This window comes from Ictidomys tridecemlineatus, chromosome 11 (genome assembly GCF_052094955.1).
Source record: "Ictidomys tridecemlineatus isolate mIctTri1 chromosome 11, mIctTri1.hap1, whole genome shotgun sequence".
In the NCBI taxonomy this organism is placed as follows: domain Eukaryota; kingdom Metazoa; phylum Chordata; class Mammalia; order Rodentia; family Sciuridae; genus Ictidomys; species Ictidomys tridecemlineatus.
The window spans coordinates 96,755,652-96,771,418 of record NC_135487.1 but is presented as its reverse complement, the minus strand read 5'-3'; the positions used below and the strand labels follow the sequence as shown (position 1 = coordinate 96,771,418).

Below are 15,767 nucleotides of genomic sequence, written 5' to 3'. Positions count from 1 at the left end.
GTGTCTATATAGTCACTAGTAAGCCTTCTAAACCCCAACAGAGTGAGGCAGGAATGTGATGGCCCACCAGTTAAGGATCCCACCAGTGACATTAGTTTTAGAAAGCATTTAAACTTTATGATGGTCATGTAATTTCATGGTGGTTTTAGTTTGCATTTTCCTGGTCTTATCAAACAACTTTTTGAGTCTTTGGTGGCCATTGAGTGCACTGTTTTGTGAAACACCTGTTTGAGCCTCAACCTGTTTTTTAAAAGTATGATTGACATTTTTCATTGATTTCCTCCATTTTTGGGTGCTCTGCTGGGAGTCTGATCAGCTATGTCTGTCACAGTTGGCTTTCCTGTGTCACTGCTATTGCTGTCTTTGGTGGTGAACAGCAGGGGCTCATTTGACTGAGCTCCAGCTTCTCAACTTTTTCATTCCCAGTTTGTGCTTTTTGCATCCCCTCTGCCCACTGAAAGGTATTCTCTTGTGTTATATTTCAGAGCCTTTATAGGTTTAACATTGATGTTGAGGTCTGGGATTCATCTGGGTTCTATTTAGTGTATATAGTTTGAGGTATAGATCAATCCCTACCCTCGTTAAGGTTCAGTTCACCCAGCATCAAAAAAGGCCACCTTCTCCCACCATGCTGAGGTGAAAGCTGTGAGAGTGCCATCTGCTCCTGGATTCTGGTTTGTTTGTTCCCCTGGTCTCTGCCTTTTCTTGCTCCTATGCCATCCCTTTCAAATACTCTTGTCTTTTGTTGGCTTGTTATATGTTGTTCTAATTCCTTAAAATAGCCTTTGCTATTTTGGGTTCTTTTCATGTCTGCTTAAATTTTGGAATAAATATATATATTTCCACAAATTAACTGCTAGAACTCATATTGGGATGACATCAAATTTGTAGATAAATTTTGGTAGAATTAACATCTTCATAATATGCAGTCTTCCAACCTGTGAGCAGTGGATCCTGCTGAGGGCCTGGGTCTCCTTCCAGCAGCATCAGCACTAGCTGCTGACAGCCTGAAGGTGAGGACAGTGGCAGCCAGGAGAGTGCTTGTGGGAAAGGGAGTCTTCATAGTTTTATGGGCAGCTGGATAGGGGACATCCAAAAAGAAATTTATAAAGGGGCTGGTTGTCACTGCACTGCTTGGGTGGGTGGGGGGGTGGTCACAGTTGACTTTGTGCAACTCACATGAAACTGATAAGAAACACTGAAGGAAAGCCAAGATATTTCTCTGATCCTTGTGGCAACTGAGAGGTTGCAGGAGCTGATGAAGACAGGAGGGCTTATAGTATGGAGTGGCAGTTCTGGGATATGTTAGAGGAGTTGTTTGCCATGGTGAGGGAAGTAAAAGAGGGCGTTTATTTGGTAGTGTTCTTGGTGTAGGAGTGCTTTGTGGCAGTGCTGCTCTGGGATGCTGCTGAGGTACATTCTGTAGTATCAAATCCTGCCATGGGAGGCTAATTCCATTCTGTCAGCTCCTTAGCAACCAAGTTAAACTCAATGTAGGTAATTGAAATATTTATATTTTGTCTGCCAACATTCCTTCAGTGCAGTTTTCATCTATCTTTGAATCACAGTGAGAACATCATCCTTAACAAATAGAAGGTGATTATTGTCGGCTTCCTTGTCTTTCACTTCAAAGCCATAAAGTGCTTTGCACTGAGGTGGGGCTGAGTCAATGGTTTAATAATCTGCACAACGTTGCCATGGATCCCACTGACTTATCCGTGGAACCAGTTTTCATCAACATGTCATCAATAAATGAAGATGTTTCATTTGCTGAATGTAAAGTCTCTGTTCTCCTTTTCTTCGTGTTTATTTTATTGATGTAGGACATGACATGGTAACAGGTGTACCCAAACTGGGGTCTCCAGGCTTGCACCTTAGGTTTCCATCCACACTGGGAGCTCTATAGACCTTTTGCACTGCTATGAGCCATAGTGTTGCCCTGAACCCTTAATGCATTTATACAGTTGGTCCCACTTCCCCCATTGGCTAGTTTTTCAAGGCCTCTGATGGATACCATCCAGAATCCTGACCAGCAAGCAGTTATTGGGAAGTTCCTATTCATGGGAGCCAACAAGAGTCCTGTGCTCAGGACAACTGACTGAAACTATAATCCCAGCAAATATTCTTTGCAAAACCTGAGCTGGCAAGGAAAGATTTTTTGCAGAAGTACCCAGGCATTCTAGACACACAGGACACTCTAAAAGATTCAAGAAGGCAGATTTATCCATCTTGAGGTACTTACTGAGAAAAGGCTTCAGAAATGTTTATAGTTGTGTGAAGCTCTTAAAATGATTTATGTAACATTCATTTCAGACTTTGCTTTTGCATCTTTGCTCCTTCTCTTTGTTCTTGGTCCCCACAGTGGTGCTCATGGCCACTGCAGATTCTACTTAGCCTTGCCTGCTGCTCCTTGTTTCTCTGAAGCAGCTGCAGTGGCCCCTGGAGATTCCTCTCTGCTGCCCCCCTCTCCACACAGACACAATTCACAGCTGCCACTTCCTCCTACTTGCTAAGCCATGAATGTTATTTTTTAAATTAAAAGAATTTTTGGTGGGTTAGAAACCAATGTGTGAAAGTTGGAATAGTCAAATTTTAATGCTGACCCATCTTCTCTGCTTTCATTGTCTCTGGTAGTAATAATCTGTTATAGAGAACTACAGGGACTATAGACAGAGCTACAGGGCAATTCCTTTCAGGATGCATACTCCAAGTGGCAGCTATTATTATCCTGAGTTTGACAATGTATCAAACAAGCAGTAATGACAGTGTCTTGTGGTAATGGGCAGCTGACAGTGCAGCAAGTACCATCACACTTTCTGTGACAGCAGCTGGAGGACAGCAAGTAAGATAAGCCTGGATGCTTGACACTGGTTGCATACACATTGCTCTCCCTCTTTCCTTACAGAATGACCTGATCAACATGTACATGTGTACCTTTGTGCTAGAGCAGTTTCTCTCAGTGTGGACCCTGCAGGAGATGCTGGCTAACACAATGGAGAAGTTGGGAGGGGCAAGTACATTTTGGCCTTGAGTATTTTAGTGTGCTCAGGTCCTGTGGGATGGTGGCTTTTAAAGGAATTGGAAATTTTTTTGCAGAGATAAGTCAAGGGCTTTCACTTGTGACTCTCTTTGGGTTGACCTTCTGCTTTACCTAGCACCCCATCATATCTTGAACTTTGAAAAAAAAAAATCCAAGAGGAATGTGATCTGTGTGGCTGCCTGTTGTGCTCTTGAAAACAGCCTTTCTTAAACATTTGCATCTCTTCCTGCATCTTCTGAGCTCTCACAGTTTCTATTTTCACCAATTGTTTTGTGCATGGCACTTTTTTCATAGAATATTATTCTATTGTCAAATGCCCTTAACTGTGCGGCTATTTTCTTAGCTGTTGTTCAGCGTGTAATATTTCATTACACCATTACATACTTTATGTAATAAAATCATAGTGATACAACTTTACTGAATTTTGAAAATTGTAATTTTGCAGATAGCTAATCATTTTCTTTTGAATATGAAAATTTTTATTACTTTCCTCAAATGCAGATATTTTTCTTCAAAACTCTATCTGTTTATTTTAATTATTTTCCATGAGACTCACTCTTACTGACTGGGCTAGTACCCATTTCTAAACAATTTATAAAGTTTTGGGTTAAACAGGAGGATAAATGGTCCCATTTTTGGATCTTCTCTATATATTTTAGTAAACTCGAGTATTTCCATGAATAAAACCAAATTATTTTGTCATTAAGGATCTGTGTATTGGTCTTACTGTTGAGTTGTTATTCTAGTTGGGAAGAGTAAAGAGATAAATAATACATGGTTCTAAAGAAGTGAATGATAAATTGTGTTGTAGCATATAGTTTTATACCATCTGCATGCAAATTCTATAGCTGTATAGTTTAAAAATTTTTACTTTCATAGTGTAGAACTTTAATCAGTGTGTGTATGAATTATAAATTAAACTTTAACATGCATTATTTATGAATACCTACTATAGGAAAAAGATGCATTTCATAGAGCTGGATCTCACTTTCAGCTCCTAGTAATTTTAGGAATAAAGCACTGTCAAATAGATCAAGGGGAAAGTATATAAGATTTTAGGGACAAGAAAGATTCTTATTTAAGTAGTTTTGATGATACCCAAGTGATATTCAAAATGGTTTACAACTGCTTTTGCATAAGTATCAGTGAATCAGAGTGGCTCCCAGCCACAGTGCTGAAGGTTGACGTGGTCTGAATGATTTGTGGGGGTTTCCTGGAGGACCCCTGATATGGTTCAATGATGTTAAACAAGAGGGATAATTTTTGTCCACTGTAATAATCATTTTAATCATGAGAGCACTTTCTGGTTATATTTGATCCATGGATGCTGTTTGGACTCATAAGAAGCATCTTTTGGACTCCCTGGATGCCCATATCATCTCTCCTTGAGTCCTCTGATGTCTACTTCAAACTCTTTATGGTACTATGATAGTGAATCCTTTTGTCCAACAAATTAACATCTCTCAGTTAATAAATTATACACAGTAGTTTCTCTGGAATGAAGATCCCCATTTCCGAGGGTAACATGTCAGAAAAAGAAACAATAATCTTCTTTTTAGAAAGAGTACCAGAGGTTGAACTCAAGGACACCCGTCACTGAGCAACATCCTCATCTCTAGTTTGTATTTTATTTAGAGACAGGGTCTCACTGAGTTGCCTAGCATCTTGCTTTTTGCTGAAAGTTTTTTGAACTCACAATCCTTCTGTCTTGGCCTCCTGAGTTGCCGGGATTACAGGTATGTGCCACCACACCAATCTCACTGTTTTCTAAATGTAAGGTGCTACAACACAATGCGTGCATTTTACAAAGAAAAATTGTTCAGTACTAGGCTTTTGGTAGTAAATGAAATTACAAGTTGTGCAAAGTGTACAAAAGCTGTTTCTGAACTCTGGAAATATTCAGGAAGCTCATGTGGTACGGACACTATCATCATCATTTCTTGTAATATGGGGAATGATGACATGACTGGTGCAAGACTTTTTGATATTTAAATAAGTGGTAAGACAAGTTTCCCATGTCACAGAGTGGAAAGTCTTAAAGGTAATTGCCCCAGACTTAACTTTTTTAGCTGGGTGTGGTTTGGTATCTTATTACTATTTGATATGCTATAAAAGTTTTCTTGTCATTTCAAAATTCTATACTCCTTCAAATAAAAATTATTTTTAAAAATCCTCATTTTTTCCCTAGTAAAAAAATTAGAAAAGGAGAGTATGAAGGGATGGAAAAGCATTTGATATCTGTTTTGTCTGTTCATTTAATGATGAGAATGACTCTATTAGTGGATATCATTATCACTTTTACTAAAGTGTTATTGACCTGCATGTTCAGATGAGAAAAAGGCTCAGGAAGTTGATTTGAAAGTAGGTAGCTTGATACAGATGCTGTAGATGAAATCAAGCTACTCTCATCAGTGACTTTTACATCCAAACAGAAACAGCTCTGGCAAGTATAGAGGAATCTGCAGCCTGGTTTATGCTTGTTATACTTGATGGCTAACTGCTTCTATTTAGGTCTGGAACTAAAGACAATTGGTTTGAGTTCCAGAGGTATTGCTTTTTAGTTGTGTGCCTTAACCAGGAATCTCTCTGAAACTTAATATAATTTCTACTGCTATAATTGAATATGACCCTGGATAAATGATAGAAAAAAATACATTTATTTAGCTCATGGCTCTGGAAGTTCAGGATCATGGTGACAGCATCTAGTGAGGCCTACTGAGTCATGAGTTAATAGAGGGTAGCCCATTGTGTTGTGGTTTAATAGATCTGAAATATGACTTGAAGGGCTTGTGTTCTTTCTTTTTTGGAGACAGGGTTTCACTAAATTACATAGGGCCTGGTGAAATTGCTGAGGCGTCCCTTGAACTTGTGATATTCCTGCTTAAGCCTCCTAAGTGTCTAGGATTGCAGGTATGTAACACCATGCCTAGCTGATAATTTGATTCTGATACAGGTTTATACCTGCAAAATTTTCACTGCAAAGTAATTAACATATTCATAATCTCACATAAATAAAATTGTTAAAAATTTCCTAAATTTTTATGCCTTGTGAAACAGGATAAATGTTTTAGATTACATTAACACACCTCTGGACATTGAAATATAATTGGTCTAACTCATACATGGTGGGGTATTGCCTTTTAACTTTAGATACATTTAGGAAACCAGTGACAGGTAGAGAATGGTTTCCTTCAAACATTAGATGTGGCTCATCAACAATTTAAGAATAACTGGGAATATATATATATATATATATATATATATATATATATATAGATATAGATATAGATATAGATATAGATATAGATAGATAGATAGATATAGATATAGATATTCTTTATTTACATCAAGAAAATGGACTCTTTTTGAACAACAACATAATTCACCTTCAGGAGCTAAATACATTTTAAAGTGTCACATCTTATCCTTTTCTTTGCTATGTATTTATAAGAACCAGGTTACTTACAAGTATTTACATACTATGAGAAGTCAAAAGAGCATCTGAAAAAAGGTTTTGAAGACTCTTGAAGATTCTTAAATAAATAGTAGTCTGGAAAAACTGACATGAAAACCAACTCAAGTTGTAAGCCCCTTCTTTTTAGAAATATTACACATTCTGTTCTTTTTAAAAGTAACTTGTCAAAACTGATTTGTGTTCTTGATAGCAACTTTTCTAACATTACTTTTAAAATAGTCTTACATGAAACATTTTCTATAGAAAAATTTCAGATTACTTCCATAGAAAGTGTCAACAGGCCTACGGATGGAGCTCAGGTGTAGAGAGCTTGCTTAGCATATAGAAGGCCTTGCAGTTTAGCACCCAACATTGCAAGAAATAGAAAGGTAGAGAAGGGAAGGGGAGGCAACTTAGAAAGAAAAAGAAGAAAAATTAAGTGAACATGAGGAGAGGAAAAGGAATGAGTCATTAAAATAAAAGGGAAAGTGGTACATTATATAAATGTGTGACATAATGGCTCTTTAAATATTTTACAAAGCTTTAGAATTTTAGTTACATAAAACTGGTTAATATTATGACTGAATAGAATTGAACATAATAAGCTCAGTCTTGGCCTGGCTGAAACCAAACCAAAGACTTATTGCAACGGAGAGGAGTTTTCTCTGACTATATTGGGACAGGCTTGAACCTGCACTGCTTCAGGATGCAAAGCATAGTGAAGGGGCCAAAATTTTTTAGAAAGGCAATGTGAGTGTGCTAGGCACCAGGGAGCCCATAACTTCATTCCATGTCTATGCCCACAGACCCTCTACCCCCTACCCCCTACCCCATCCTTGCAGCTGCTTCACAATATTATTCTCCATTGCCTGGTGCAACCTTGGGTCCCTGACCAAGGCCTGAGTGTACCCAACCTCTTTTGGCATGGCAGGACAGCCTGTAGTTGCAGCAGCAATAGCTAAATGAGCTTGGTCTAAAACGTGCTGGACTAACTGAAGAAAAATGTGAACTACATGAAACAGTAAGCCTTGTTGAAAAAGAGTATGAAGGCTTAGAGTCATCTTTAAAGGACACCGTTTTTGAGAAGAAGTCAATAGAAGCAGAAAATTGGGAGGCAATATATGAAAAGTTGGATAGGTTCAAATCTGAACTTGGGGATGAAATACTGTCTCTAGAAAAAGAGCTAAAGAAGAGAAAACTAAATATTCTCAGCAGAATGAAATGGTGAAATATATATCAAAAAGGATTAAGTCTAGAGAAGATGAATCAAAATCCCTCAACTCACAAATACCTGAAGGTAAAACAACCTTGAGAATATTTTAAGTGAATGAAGAAGAATTTAAGGTAGGAATAAAATAAGTTTTGAACAAAAATTTCCACCTTTAGAAAAGTCTGAAACATATTTTAGAAGAAGCTGAAGTATGAAAAAAAAAGTGAATGACCTTAATAAACAGAAAACAACACTTGAAGACTCTAAAGTGCTTGCAGAACAAGTTCTAAGAGACAAAGAAAATCACATTAAGTCTCTGACTGAGCACTTGTTGCAAATGAAAGTCTGGGCTTCCTTGCTTGGAGAAGACCTAACAGATGATGGTAACTTGGAGTTGGAAATGAAGAGTGAATCAGAGATTGGCGCTCAATTAAATGATCAGCCAAAAGGAGCTTTGAAGGAACCTGTGTATGGTGCTAAGTTAAATGCCTCTTTTAAAAGGAGAAAAAAACCATTTTTTACTTTATTATATGAACCTTATAGAATATATTAAAAGTCTTAAGACAGAACAAGCCTCTTTGCAGTAATATATACACAAAATAAAAGTGAGAATCAGAATCTTCAGCAGAAATTTAAAGTCATGATTGAACTATATCAAGAAAGTGTAATGAAACTCAAAGGAAATTAATAGTACAGGAAAATTACCATGTAAAATGCGAGGAGAAATTTTCCAAAGTTAATGAAAACACCAGCCCTGCAACTGAACAGCTGGAGACCTATAGAAAGTAAGCCAAAGTTTTTGAAGAAGAATTGGAGAGAAGCATTCATTCTCATCTGGTCAGATTATGTACTATGAGAAAAAAACGTATTTGTGGGCAGCTCAGAGTGCTGAAAGATACCTCAATGATTTAAGTAAAGAAAATGTTCACAACAGACAAAAAGAAAAAAGATTCTTATGCACTTGATGATTCAAATACAGCCTTTGACAGAGAGCATGCCCTAAAAGGTCCCTCAGTATTGGGTCAGCCTTCATCTGAAATGAGAGCTCCACTTCTGGAAAAGAAGAGTCCACACAGACTTTTATCTTTGCTTCCAGGGGGAGGAAGAAGAGGTTCAAGAGGCCAAGGGAATCCTCTGGGCTCTCATATTTTCAATAAAAAAACAGAATCAGCCTCTGATGGGTTAACTGATTCTCAGTGCTTTTTATTACACTGGGACCCTGTCACCTTCATGGGTAAAGGCCCATAGGATGATGGTACATCCACCAGGAGAACCATATTTATATCCATGTCTTCCTCTACAAAGGCAAAATGGATGTTATTCTAATTATAATAGACAACCTGGACCAGCAGAACTTAGAAGTTCTACTATTCTTTCTTTGGGTAAAATGGATCGGCCTACATCTTCAGAAATGGAATCTAGTAAAAATGATACCAAAGTTAATGTTGGTAATTCCAATGTGCCTGATTCATATCTTCCTGTGGAAAACCCAGGAATTGCTCCTGGCTTTGCTTTCTTACCCTTCCCCCCAATCAGAGGTCTATTGTTCCAGTGGATCCAAGGAGTCAGTTGAGGAGAAGAGAAACTTTTTTTCCTCTACCTCCTCCAGAAAATGTGTGGAGCATCTCGAGATTATTTTCCACCAGGTCCACAACCCCCTCCATCCCCAATGCAAAATGTCTATTTACTGAGGTGTTTTCCTCATTATCTTCCCCCAAGATATGGATTTACCTCCAGAACCCCATTTTGAAAATAGAAGTGAGTTTCCTTCAGGGCTGATTTCACCTACAAATGAGCCTGCTACTAAATGTCAAGAACCACAACAAGAAACCTGATGTTTTTGACCTCTTCAAAAGTAATTTGACTTATTCTAATTTTTAGTTTTTAAGTAACTACTTTTACATATTAAGTGAATATACTTTTGATCTAATTGAAGCTAAATGGAATTATAATTCTAAGGATAGTGTTTTGTAAATAAAGATGATTTAAAAATGAATCTTATCAGTCATTATTTCCATTTTTTTATTCTAGATAGTGTAAATCAGTTTGACTAATTTATTATTACATAAACAACAATGGGAGTTTTATATACATAATTTTGCAGTCAGGTTTATTATAAAATCTAAAGAAAGTATGTGCCTCTAGTCAAAGTAATGCATGTATTATGATTGAAGCATATGTGAAAGTAACTTTATCCTTAATGAAAGATTTATTTGATTTAAAGACTTGTTTGGCATTGATGATAATAATAAAAATCATTCCCTCTAAAATTTGGAACCTCTATTACCACTTATATTCAATATAGATCTCAAAATACTGATCAGAGCAATTAGACAGACAAAAGAAATTAAAGGCATAAAAATAGGAAAAGAGGAACTTAAATTATCACTATTTGCGGATGACATGATTCTATACCTAGAAGACCCAAAAGGGTCTACAAAGAAACTACTAGAACTAATAAATGAATTCAGCAAATTGGCAGGATATAAAATCAACAAACATAAATCAAAGGCATTTCTGTATATCAGCGATAAAACTTCTGAAATGGAAATGAGGAAAAACAGTCCATTCACAATATCCTCAAAAAAAAAAAAATACTTGGGAATCAACCTAACAAAAGAGGTGAAAGATTTATACAATGAAAACTACAGAACCCTAAAGAGAGAAGTAGAAGAAGATCTTAGAAGATGGAAAAATATACCCTGTTCATGGATAGGCAGAACTAACATTATCAAAATGGCAATATTACCAAAAGTTCTCTATAGGTTTAATGCAATGCCAATTAAAATCCCAAGAGCATTTCTTATAGAAATAGAGAAAGCAATCATGAAATTCATATAGAAAAATAAAAGACCCAGAATAGCAAAAGCAATTTTAAGCAGGATGTGTGAATCAGGCAGTATAGCAATACCAGATCTCAAACTATATTACAGAGCAATAGTGACAAAAACAGCATGGTACTGGTACAAAAACAGGCGGGTGGATCAATGGTATAGAATAGAGGACACAGAGACTAATCCACAAAGTTACAACTATCTTATATTTGATAAAGGGGCTAAAAGCATGCAATGGAGGAAGAATAGCATCTTCAACAAATGGTGCTGGGAAAACTGGAAATCCATATGCAACAAAATGAAACTGAATCCCTTTCTCTTGCCATGCACAAAAGTTAACTCAAAATAAATCAAAGAGCTTGATATCAAATCAGAGACTCTGTGTCTGATAGAAGACAAAGTTGGCTTCGATCTACATATTGTGGGGTTGGGCTCCAAATTCCTTAATAGGACACCCATAGCACAAGAGTTAATAACAAGAATCAATAAATGGGACTTACTTAAACTGAAAAGTTTTTTCTCAGCAAGAGAAACAATAAGAGAGGTAAATAGGGAGCCTACATCCTGGGAAGAAATTTTTACTCCTCACACTTCAGATAGAGCCCTAATATTCAGAGTATACAAAGAACTCAAAAAATTAGACAATAAGATAACAAATAACCAAATCAACAAATGGACCAAGGACCTGAACAGACACTTCTCAGAGGAGGATATACAATTAATCAACAAGTACATGAAAAAATGCTCACCATCGCTAGCAGTCAGAGAAATGCAAATCAAAACCACCTTAAGATACCATCTCACTCCAGTAAGATTGGCAGCCACTATAAAGTCAAACAACAACAAGTGCTGGCGAGGATGTGGAGAAAAGGGTACACTTGTACTTTGCTGGTGAGACTGCAAATTGGTATGGCCAATTTGGAAAGCAGTATGGAGATTCCTAGGAAAGCCGGGAATGGAACCACCATTTGACCCTGCTATTGCCCTTCTTGGACTATTCCCTGAAAACCTTAAAAGGGCTTTCTACAGGGATATTGCCACATCGATGTTCATAGCAGCACAATTTACAATAGCTAGACTGTGGAACCAACCCAGATGCCCTTCAATAGATGAATGGATAAAAATAAAAATGTGGCATTTATACACCATGGAATATTACGCAGCACTAAAAAATGACAAAATCATGGAATTTGCAGGGAAATGGATGGCACTAGAGCAGATTATGCTTAGTGAAGCTAGCCAATCCCTAAAAAACAAATACCAAATGTCTTCTTTGATATAATGAGAGCAACTATGAACAGAGCAGCGAGGAAGAGCAGGAAGAAAAGATTAACTTTAAACAGAGACATGAGATGGGAGGGAAAGGGAGAGAAAAGGGAAATTGCATGGAAATGAAGGGAGACCCTCATTGCTATACAAAATTACATATAAGAGGTTGTGAGGGGAATGGGAAAATAAACAAGGAGAGAAATGAATTACAGTAAATGGGGTAGAGAGAGAAGATGTGAGGGAAGGGGAGGGGGGATAGTAGGGGATAGGAAAGGTAGCAGAATACAACAGTTACTAATATGGCATTATGTAAAATTGTGGATGTATAACCGACGTGATTCTGCAATCTGCATTTGGGGTAAAATTGGGAGTTCATAACCCACTTCAATCTAATGTATGAAATATGATATGTCAAGAGCTTTGTAATGTTGTGAACAACCAATAGAAAAAGAAAAAATAATAATGAGTACTAAATTGAGCAAAAGCACAGGTTGTGTATACAGGGGCACTACCTGTTTTCAAATAAGTAGGCTTTCCCATAGGAGCAAAGCAGAGTAATAAATGATAATTGTAAGCAGATAAATTTTTAGATCAATCTGCAGTAGCACAAATAAACCCATAATGAGTATCAGTAGAAAAATAAAGAAACAAATAACAATAAAAAGGAGAAAAATGAGTTAACACCCATTTGCCTAAGTGTATTAGAGTGTAGTCCTAATGGATTTACAGATTCCCACAAAGAGTCCCAGAAGGGTATACAGTGAGAGCAGTTATTCACAGTGGCCTGAGCTTTTGGGGAAGAATTGGAAATCATCATGAACAAGCATTCTATGAAAAAATCCATGAGATTTTACAGCACCTGAAAATAAAATATAAGTCACCTCACAACTATACCTGTGTGGGTATTATTCTCTGTCAAAAGTCCAGGAATCTTGGTGTGGCTATACATATGAGCAAAGAACATAAGAGACATATGATACTGTAAAAGAGTTTGAAGGGTTAAATAAAAACATTGTTCATTGGAATCTAAACTAGGGGATAGCACAGCTACAGAAATATGAGGAAGAAGTTTAGCTATATACTGAGAATCTGTAATTATGTTTAAGTAGTAGAACATAATCTCAGTGCCATGATAATGACAGTTTATTTAGCTTGCAGAGGAGATGTTTGAGGCAGGATCTTGTTGTTCCTTTAACAACTGAAAAAAAGGGGGTGGATAGAGTAGTTGGGCATCAGTGGTAATTTCTTATTTATTCATTGGAGGAACCATATTTATTAAGATTAATCAAATTGTGTTAAATTTTATTTACATAAAATTACATAATTTTATCTTAATTGTAAAATAAGAATATAAGAAAATGTGATTAAAAGTATTAATCATCTCTGTTGAAAAAAATTTTAGAAGCAATGGGTATTGTATTAAATTTTAGACATTCTTTAGAATAAAGACTTTATTTTCTGGCTATCTAGAATTTTTTTTTAAAAAACGTTATTTAAATGTAGAAATTCATTAGTCATTGGTGACATACAAATTAAAACACAATATATCACTATTGCCTACCCAGATGAATCACTAAGATAACAATAGAGAGACTGTAGTAAATTTAAGTGAGGATGTGGAGAAATTAGAGTGTCCTCATGTTACTAGTGGATCAAATTCACATATTTTTCTGGAAAGCACTTGGTAATATATACTAAATTTCAAATATGCTAAATGATGATCCAGAAATTTACACTAAGTGTATAAATTACAAAAATACTCACATGCAATTCATCAAAATGCATTTACAACAGCAATCATAGCAGAATACTTCTTCATAACTCCAAAAAATAGTGCCTGTCTTGTATTAGAATCTTAGTGAATACTTGTTGAGTGAATAAATAAATTGTAAGCAAGAATGACATAGTTAAACATGAATTAAAATGGAAGATAGAATTAATCCTGATTCTTATGATGGAAAGTGTGAACTTTAAAAAGAGAAGGCAAGTGAATGGAGAGGATGAAAGAAAAATATGATAGCAAAGAGAAAATGGAAGTGAAAAAAATCAGGAAAGAATGAATAGCATTTCATATATTTCCTAAGTTATTTTATTATAGTGTGATATAATGTGTTTTCCTCATGACCTTCCCCCAAAAGCTGGATTTCCTCCCGTGACCCCCACATTCTGAATGTAGTAGTGAGTTCCCTGAAGGGTTTCTTCCACCTGAAAGTGAGCATATTATTCAACATCCAGGATCAAAACAAGAAACCAGATGTTTTCTTTTTTTCTCACTCTTCAAAAGTATTTGACTTATCTCTCATTTTTAGTTTTCAAGTAACTGCTTTTACTTAAGTAAGTGACTATACTTTGGCTCCAACTGAAGCTTGACAAAACAATAATTCTTATATAGTATTTTGTCAATAAAAATGGTTTATGTATGAATCTTATGAGTAAATTATTCCTATTCTATTTTATTTCAGAGTACAGCATTTAATCTGATGAAGCCACTATTACATAAACAACAATGAGAGTTCTAGGTGCATGTAATCTAGCCATGAGGAATATTTTAAACTCCCAACAAAGTTATTCCCTTTCCACACAGAAGTGTATTTAGTATGATTGTAGCAAATGTGAAAGTAACTTTATGCTTAATGAAAATTTTCATTGATTTAAAAACTGGTTTGGCATATCATCTAGTTTTTCCATAACAAAATAACTGGAGCATAGTAAGAGTAAACCAGAAAACACAACTAAACATGTCATGGAAATAAGAGATCTCAAAAACTCAGAAAAATACACTTCTCAGGAAACTTTTTGGAATTGGAAACCACAATTTAAACTCACTTTTTTTTCCGTTTTCCCTTCTTTTGTCTTCCTCCTCTTTTTCCTCCTTCTCCACCTCCTCCTCCTCCTCCTCTTCCTCCTCCTCCTCCTCTTTCTCATCTTTCTCCTCCTTCTCCTCCTCCTCCTCTTCCTTCTCCTCCTCCTCTTTGTTATACCTTTAATTCATTCATTCATTCATCGGTTCATTTATTCATTTCCATGTGGTGCTGAGGATCCAACTCAGGGCTTGCAAGTGCGAAGCCAGCACTCTACTGCTGAGCCAAGACCCCAGCCCCTGTCTTTGATATTTTATGACCATTTTCATGAAATTCAGAATTTCATTTTGCTGTGGTTCACTGATATGGGAATTGACCTAGGCTTTGTTTTGATTCCAAGGAGACTTTTATAAAATACAGATGAATTAGTAGGATACTGAAATGAAGAAAGAGACATAATTTTGAATTTTTTTTATTGTTAGACTCGATATTTATAAAATGACTCTGCCAAACTGTTATAAATTTATTAAATGCTCACTCTCAATTTCTATATCATTACCTACATGTGACAATTTGCCAACCTGCACAATTCTAGTGACCACACTTTGAATAAAATTTCTCTATTAGAGACCAAGAAAGAACACTTATTAAAAATACCCTGATTATGAGTAAGTAGATAAAGCTGTAAATGTGTGTGTGTGTGTGTGTGTTTGTGTGTGTAAAGTAGACATTTAAATCTAAAATAATTGCAGTAGCATAACCTTCTTCTTAAAAAAAAAGAAGTGGCTTTATCACATTTAAAGGCCAATGAAGAATCTGCCTGATACTTGATCCCACAATTAACTGAAACAATAAAAATTTGGGCCTTGAAAAAGAAAGTCTACATGTGTGAAAAATCTATTAAGTCTTTTTTTCTCAAGACTCACACTGTTAGTCGAATAAGTCTTATAAATTACCCTTAATTGCCAGAATAAAGTATGACTTGCTCTAAATGAGTGGATGCAAGTCCACAGCCATGGTCTGTGGATTGATGATCACCAACTGATTGTTATCCAGGACTACTTCTGCCCTAACTACTACTGGAGAATAGTTGCTGATATATTTCGTGTGTTTGACCAATAAACTGGAAAGATGGTAATCTCAGGTTGAAATCTGAACT

The 15,767-nt window shown here is 36.2% G+C and overlaps 2 pseudogenes; one reads left to right on the top strand and one right to left on the bottom strand.

Annotated features, from left to right (window-relative positions):
* Positions 1-916: 916 nt before the first annotated feature.
* On the bottom strand, positions 917-2,228 carry LOC110596980 (E3 ubiquitin-protein ligase SH3RF1 pseudogene; annotated as a pseudogene).
* Positions 2,229-2,759: 531 nt separating this feature from the next.
* On the top strand, positions 2,760-9,539 carry LOC101956137 (melanoma inhibitory activity protein 2-like; annotated as a pseudogene).
* Positions 9,540-15,767: the final 6,228 nt, after the last annotated feature.